General features: G+C 53.5%; 1 protein-coding gene across 2 annotated transcripts in view; it reads right to left on the reverse strand.

Moving 5' to 3' along the window:
- Positions 1–8,006, reverse strand: part of LOC111157132 (CD99 molecule (Xg blood group)) — a 36,457-nt gene that overhangs the window by 17,667 nt on the left and 10,784 nt on the right. The window lies entirely within an intron of this gene.

An 8,006-nucleotide genomic window follows, 5' to 3' on the forward strand; every position in this document is an offset into this window, starting at 1 on the left:
CACGTGTGCGTGGTTTGCACGTGGGCACATGTGCAAGTGTGTGTAGCTTGTTTTGTGCATATTTGTGTAGCTCTGTGTGTATGTGTACGTGCATATGTCTCCGCGTCTAGGGAGGGTGTGTATCTGTGTGCACATGGGCGTGTACGTGTGTGTGTGTGTGTGTTCCTACGTGTGTGCGAACAACAGGCAGGCAGAAGCCGGCGGTCTCAGCACGACGCTCACGCGACCCCCATCGGCCCCACGCTGGGCTATACTCAGGATCCCAGACTTGGAGTCCCACCGTCTACACCCGTGCGGTCCAGACTCCACACACAGAATCATACCACGTCCTGCACGCGGCAGGTTCCCTGAGGCAGCAGGTGGGATTTCGCCGACGTCGCTGACCCCACTGGCCGTGTGCATAAACACGCACACGTGTCCACGTCACTGGTCGTATTTACAGAGAAATCTGCACCTGTTCCCCCCACACGCTTCACCTGCCATCCCCGTGCTGAGAGCCTTCCCAGACGTGCATCCCCCACCCCGCCCTGGGGAGGCTGCGAGGACCCATCCCTGACCCGGACGGGTTCCAAGAGGGGACGATGTCGCCCTTGGGATGAAGGGGGTCACTTACAAGGGAAAAGCAGACACGGCTCTTTGCAGTGCCCAGAAACCAACAAGTCACACATGTGAACGAAATACAGACTTTTCCGTGCGACTCCCAATTCCTGGGATTTCTGCGTCGTGAGAGACGATGGTGATGGACAGACTCCGCGAGGCGAGCAAACGAGAGAGCTGTCTACACGGACTCGCGTGTGTGTGCACTCCCTATGCGCGTGTGTGTGCAGTGCATGGGAGCCCGTGTCTGTGTGCACAAGGGTGTGTCCTAGGCATGTGTATGCAATGCACGTGAGCCCATGTCTGTGTGCACGAGGGCACGTGTCAGGTGTGTGTGTGCACCGCATGGGAGCCTGTGTCTGTGCGCCTGTGGCCGTGTCTGTGTACACCAGAATCACAGACCAGGAACTCGCTCTCCCTAAAACACTGCCTCGTGTCCTGCGCAGCCTTCCCTGCCCCCGCTGCGAGGAGGCCATGGGTCCCCTGCACACCCCTTTCCCCTGACCCCCCGCAGCCCCCACACAAACCCAGCAGGAGCAGAGCGAGCAGGGATGGGGACAGGCTCTCCAACCACCCTCCAGCCCCCACAGCGCCAGGCTGCCCTGTTTGCTGTGGCTCTTGTCCAGGACTCTCTGCTACAGACCACAGATAACACTGCCATCCCGTCACTAAAACCAACCACAGAGTCCATGGCTCCCAAGACCCCAGGGTCAGCCAAGGGCACGTCTGACAGTGCATGGGCAAAGGGAAGCTGCATCCTTCTCAGCCTCCTCCCAACCCCCTCTACGTGCCCCAGGAGAATGCCCTCGGCCCCAGAGTGAGAGCCTCCCTTGTGCGCTGGACCCCCTGGAACACTGCCATGCCTGAGGACACCCCACAAGACCCCCAGGCACTGGGGCTGAGACCATTCAGCCTGGATGCCAGGGCTCGGGGCTCTCCCTGCCCTCTGCCCCCTGGGAACCCCCTTTTTCCTGGTCACAAAGCCACAGCTTCACCACAGATGACAGAATCCCAGGGACTACCTCCTGGGAGTGCTCCCCACACAGAGCTGGACAGAAATTCAGGGGTACGGAGGGGTCAGCTTCCACGGAAAGTCCCCCCTTAACTCGATCATGAAGACACGTCCCCCCGCCCTGCCCATGTGCGGGTTCCCCGATGCCAACTGTCCCAAGACTGTGCCGATGTTTGCAAAAGGGACGCTTGCACTACATGACCGGCTCGAGCCCCCACAGGGACAGTCAGGAGATGCAATGATTCAACACCCAGCAGCACCGGCCAGCTGTAACCCCTCCCAATCTCTTCCTGACCTAACCTAAGCTCTCCGTCTACACGGCTGGCCTACCAGTTCCAGCCCAGCACTGCTGACTCTGTCTCATCACAGGCGACCACGTCAGGGGGCTCCCGGCTCCCGGAAGAAACTCTCCTGTGTAGGCTCCTCCCCATACTGCCTCCCGGGGCCAATCGTCACCACCCGGACCAGGAGCCCGGGCCCTGTGTCCAGTGTTCAAGGCATGTAGCTCCTCAGTCCCAGCTACAAGCAGACCACGGTGCACAAAGCCCGTCCATCCCTGTGGGCTCCACCACCCCTCAAAGCTGCAGATGCTCAGGGCCACGCAGGGATAAGTCACGCAGGGCGAGGCTGGCCCTGGCTGGAGGGAGATACACGTGAGTCATGCTGACGGCACCACACCTCCCGCAGCCCCTCCCGCCCTGTATCAGCCAGTCCTGCTGGGACGCAGGCTGAGCCACGTGCGTTCCCCAAAACCCCTGGGCAGGTGGGTAGGCTGCTCCTCCTGAGTGCGGATGCAGCCCTGCCAGGGTCTGCATCCCTGCCTGGGTCTCCATCTCCCCTGGGTCTTCATCCTCCCTGGGTCTCCATCCCCCCAGGGTCTCCAACTCCCCTGGGTCTCCATCCCTGCCTGGGTCTCCTTCTCCCAGGGTCTCCATCCCCCCAGGGTCTCCATCCCTGCCTGAGTCTCCATCCCCCAACGGTCTCCATCCTTCCTGAGTCTCCATCCCTCCTTGGTCTTCATCCCTCCTGGGTCTCCATCCCTCCTTGGTCTCCATCCCTCACTGGGTCTCCATCCCCTCTGTGTCCCCATCCCCCTATGGTCTCCATCCCTCCTGGGTTTCCATCCCTCACTGGGTCTCCATCCCCTCTGTGTCCCCATCCCCCTACGGTCTCCATCCCTCCTGGGTTTCCATCCCTCACTGGGTTTCCATCCTTCCCAGGTCTCCATCCCCCCTGGGTCTCCATCCCCTCTGGGTCCCCATCTTCCACGGTCTCCATCCTTCCTGAGTCTCCATCTCTCCTTGGTCTTCATCCCTCCTGGGTCTCCATCCCTCCTTGGTCTCCATCCCCTCTGGGTCCCCATCCCCCCACGGTCTCCATCCCTCCTGGGTTTCCATCCCTCACTGGGTTTCCATCCTTCCTGGGTCTCCATCCCCTCTGGGTCCCCATCCCCCATGGTCTCCATCCTTCCTGAGTCTCCATCCCTCCTTGGTCTTCATCCCTCCTGGGTCTCCATCCCTCCTTGGTCTCCATCCCTCACTGGATCTCCATCCCCTCTGGGTCCCCATCCCCCCACGGTCTCCATCCCTCCTGGGTCTCCATCCCTCCTGGGTCTCCATCCCCCCTGGGTCTCCATCCCCCACGGTCTCCATCCTTCCTGGGTCTCCATCCACCACTGGGTCTCCATCCCCTCTGGGTCCCCATCCCCCCATGGTCTCCATCCCTCCTGGGTTTCCATCCCTCACTGGGTTTCCATCCTTCCCGGGTCTCCATCCCTCCTGGGTCTCCATCCCCCCTGGGTCTCCATCCCCCACCAGGTCTCCATCCCCCGCCAGGTGTCCATCCCCCCGAATCTCCATCCCACCAACCCAGCGTAGATTGGGTCTCTCTGAAATTCTACCACAACAATGGACCATTGCAGAAATCCAAAGCAGGATGGAGATTTGCATAAAACTAAATGACAGAAATGACAAAAGACAGGTTCCACACAAGGAGCTTATAAATTACAGGAATACAAAATAGAAAATTTATACATGTATATTCAGAACAAATTCTATGTGTTTAAATATATATATGTTTAAATATATAGAATATAGGATTCTATATAGAATATAAAATAAAGTATAAATATATATTTGGGATAAATTACAGACATTTACATATATAGAATATAAAATTCTATATAAAATATAGAATTACAGACATATATTTAGAATAAATTATGTATATATGGAATAAATTATATATATTTACACATATGTAGAATATGGAATAAGTTATAATATAAATTCAGAATAAATTACATATATAATAATTTTATATAACTTTTATATGTTTTAATAATAAATGATAGAAATTGGAAATCATATAACATACACACACTTTATAAAAACTACAGATAAGTCATATTAAAAATATAAGCACATTAGAGAAATTAGAATAGGAACAAAATATTTTGATGAATCATAGAAACTAAATCATGTAATTTATAATTATATGCGGAACTTATAAATTATCTAAATTAATTTGTAAGATAAGACACAAATAAGTTGTGGAAATAAAATCAGAGTAGAAACAAAATGCAATCATAACACGTTATAGAAATTGGAATTTATGTAATGTATAATTTACACAAGTAAACCCACAAACCCTATAAACCAAACAGAAATAAGTCACAGGACGGAAACAGGATTTGGAATAAAGTACAGACACTCGTTTTACGTCCTGACACATTATAATTGATACAGAGCTTATCATCTATATAAGCATATGAATACAATTACATAAATAGAATGAAAATAGGAATAAACGACACATATTCCCAATAAATTATACAATTTTGGGAATTACACAATTCCCAATCAAGTATCCAATAAAATATACAATTTAGACAAATTGCAAATCTTCCAATTTGCACACAGCGCCTGCAAATCACAGACACAAACACATACACAGACAAACACGTACACAAATAAAATAAGTCACGGAAAGATGAGAGGAGAAATACCAAGGAGGCAGTGAGGCAAATGCTCACATTTTCAGATGTTTTCTCGGGGGTGCACCAGAATAACAAATGTAGGCAAAGTCTGCGATGCCCCTAGGGCTTTCCGGTTAACATAGGAGTCCGCACGGACGGCGGGAGGAGCGCAGAGCCCCCAAGGCGCCCCGGTCCAGTGCGGTCGGTGGAAATGCCAGGGTCCCGCCAGCCCAACCACCTGCGAAAGACAGAGCCGTGGGGACCGTCCATGCTCTGTGCCACGTCTGCCGCCACTGGGGAAAGGGTTTTCGTAAGAGAGCCCTCCCCGACCCCAGGTCACATGGCATGCCCCTGAGCAGCCGGTGTCCAGGTTCCTGGGGGCTGGAGACGGGGTCCCCTCCACCAGATGGAGCGCCCTGGCACAAAGCCCAGGGCGTGGGGACACACAGAGGTGTCGGCTTCGTTCCAAGCCCTGCAGGTCAGGAGGACGACGGACATCGTGACCACAAATGCCATCTGATTGCATCGTATCTCTCGATACTGAGAACGTCCTCGTGTTTCCGGGGGCAAGACGGGAACCGCTTCAGAAATACGCCGTGCCTTTTGCAGACACGACATCGAACGGTCTGCCCTTCATAGTTTAAGATTTATTTTGGACAGAGGGAGGGCACGCGAAAGGGGCAGAGGGAGAGGGAGGCAGACTCTCAAGCCGACGCGGGACTCGAGCCCACGACCCCGAGATCACAACGTGAGCCAAAACCACAAGCCTGACGCTAAACCGACCTTGCCATCTAGGCACCTTGGACGTTTGGAGTCCTCAAGGTTGCAGGATTGAGCTGGTCCTCGGTCCAGCTTCCCCAAGACGCACGACGCACGACACCGATGAACACACGTGCACAAAAACGCACAGTGACATACGCCCAACAAAGGCCAAGCTGGCGGACTAGCGCCACCACTCAAGCAACGGGAGCCAAGATGGCGAGCTGCACATACGTGTCTGTGAACCCAAGGCATGGCGCTTGCCCTGCCCGGAGAACGTTCTTGGCCACAAAAAGGAGCCAAGCTAGCGCCACGGCAGTCTTGGGCGTCATGGGCACCCGACGGCTCACGTCAACTCTGTTCCCTGTTTCAGTCCCACGCGGATTCATCTTCCCCAGGGGCTGGGATGCGCCAAGTCCTTTCATGTAAGTTTACAACGCGGTGGAGGGGAGGGGAAAGGTCTTTCTCGCCATCACTCTGGGGACGGCCCTGAAAGGTAGGCCAAGTTGTGCACAAACCTTGGGAATATGGTGACGCTGTGGGGTGGTGTTGGGGACCATCACAGTCCCCGAGTCTGCCTGTGCCAACACATTCCTGACATCCGTGCATCTGCCTTTATAACACGCTCTGGCCAAGACCCTCCGCTGTCTGTCCTCTGCTTTGCTCCTTGCAGTAACCCCTTTCCCCCAGAGGTACCCAGTGTCTCCCCTACAAGAAGCCAAGGCATTGCTTCCCAAAGGGCAAGCCCCAAAACCAGACTAGAAGCCCCCATTCCGAACCCAGCCATCTCTCCAACTGTGCTCCCTTCACACAGGGCCCCGTGGGCCCACCTGGGCTGGCCCCAAATGACCCATTAGACGATCCCAAACTCTGTCAGCTCATGGAGCCCTTGGGGGCTCTGGAAACTGGCCCGAGGCTGCAGAACAGACTCGACCATTCTGTTAATTAATTACAGTCCATTCTCACAGGTCACGGAAGTTACATTCTCTAAGTCGTCGGGGATGTTGAATGCACGGATACTCCATCTTCGCTCCTAGGGATGGATGGGGTTACGACCCCACAGCCGTGGGTCACGTGTTCCCCAGGGCGTCAACGCAGGACCGTGTTTTCCGCGTGTTTCTGCTTAAACAGACCGTCCTGGATCTGTGCTGTTGATTTGTCAGCGTGGCCAAGCACAGGACGCAAAAATGCAAAAGACGTGCTCCCGCACAGACCATGAAAAGAACATTTGTGGACAACCTGGAGGCTGGACGGTGGCTCGGATAGTCTACGCTTCTGCACCCGTCTCTGAGCACGGATGGTATTCATCTGGGAGTTCCAAATAAATGTCAGCAGGCGGGATTCGTGAATATGGGGAATGCACTGTATTTCACTTCAAACAGCATAACCCCAGGAGGTCCTGCGGGGTCTAACACAGGGGCTGTGTGTTCCTCAAAACTTTAAACGCTTCCCAAAAACAAACCCAGGAGAGAGAACCACACATTTAGGGCACCTACGGTCTTCAACTGGATCCTCTCCTTGGCTGTACGTGCTAATCCCTTCTTTCCATATCAGGAAAACTCCTATTCATACCTCAAAGCCCCGAGAAGATGCTGCCTCCTCTGGAAAGCATTCTGTCACTCCTCCTGAGCACACTGAAGCATTTCCTCACCACGGCGCGCACAGACGGCTTCTCAGCTCCAGCCATGGGTGATTTCATAAGACCAGATGCTCACCTCAAGGTCCCGGTGAATTAAACCAGGAATTTTGTGGGCTGGGATTCAGGTACGTGTTCACATTTACCTGCCTGCTCAAAACCCACCAGGGGAGTTTCAAACCCACATTCTGGGCACCAGGGCTGCCTATCACATACCCACTGCAAGCTGGTCTACAGCTAAAAATAAACTAAGTTCTTTTGGCATTAATCGCTGCTTCTGTCTTCTCCTCCTCCAGACACTCTCCACATGATCTCACACACCTAGGCTTCCTTTCTGCAAGCCATGCCCCCAGCCTAAAAAGCCCTCTTCCCGCTCTGTCAGGCTTCCTCTGCTATGAAGGTCTGTCTGCTCGTGGAAACTTGGTGCCCGTGGAGGTTCCCACCTGCGAGGAGCCCTGTCTGACCCCCTGGGGCAGAGTGGTCCCCACTCCCCTTCACGACACTACACCAGAAGAGATATCTTACTTGTCTCTCCCCGGCAGAGAACAGAGGACAGGGACCAGGTATTTCTTCTCTGGACCCCAGCACACAGCAGAGAGAGAATACAGATACCACTGGGAATTCAGAGTACGCCAGGTGAAGGCACACGTGAGAGCCAGTGGCTGGGTGTGTGGGTGTGTGCACAGATGGATGGGCGAGTGGGTATGTGGGGAGATGGATGAGAGGGTGGATGAGTGGGTGGATGGAGAGAGAGTAGATATATACATAAAGCTAAATAAAAGAAAAAATTGGTGTTAGTCATAAATAAATGATGGGGGATAGATAAAGCATGGGTGGACAGATAAACTAATGGATGGACAGGTGGATGGATGGATGGATGGATAGATGAATGGATGGATGAGTGAGTGGATGGAAGGATGGATGGACAGAAGGACAAATGGATGGATGGATGGATGGATGGATGGATGGATGGATGGATGGATGGATGAATGGATGGATGGATGTGTAGATGGATGGATGGATGG

The sequence above is a fragment of the Enhydra lutris genome, unplaced genomic scaffold (assembly GCF_002288905.1).
Source record: "Enhydra lutris kenyoni isolate GAN:26980312 unplaced genomic scaffold, ASM228890v2 scaffoldscaffold52, whole genome shotgun sequence".
Taxonomy (NCBI): Eukaryota; Metazoa; Chordata; class Mammalia; order Carnivora; family Mustelidae; genus Enhydra; species Enhydra lutris.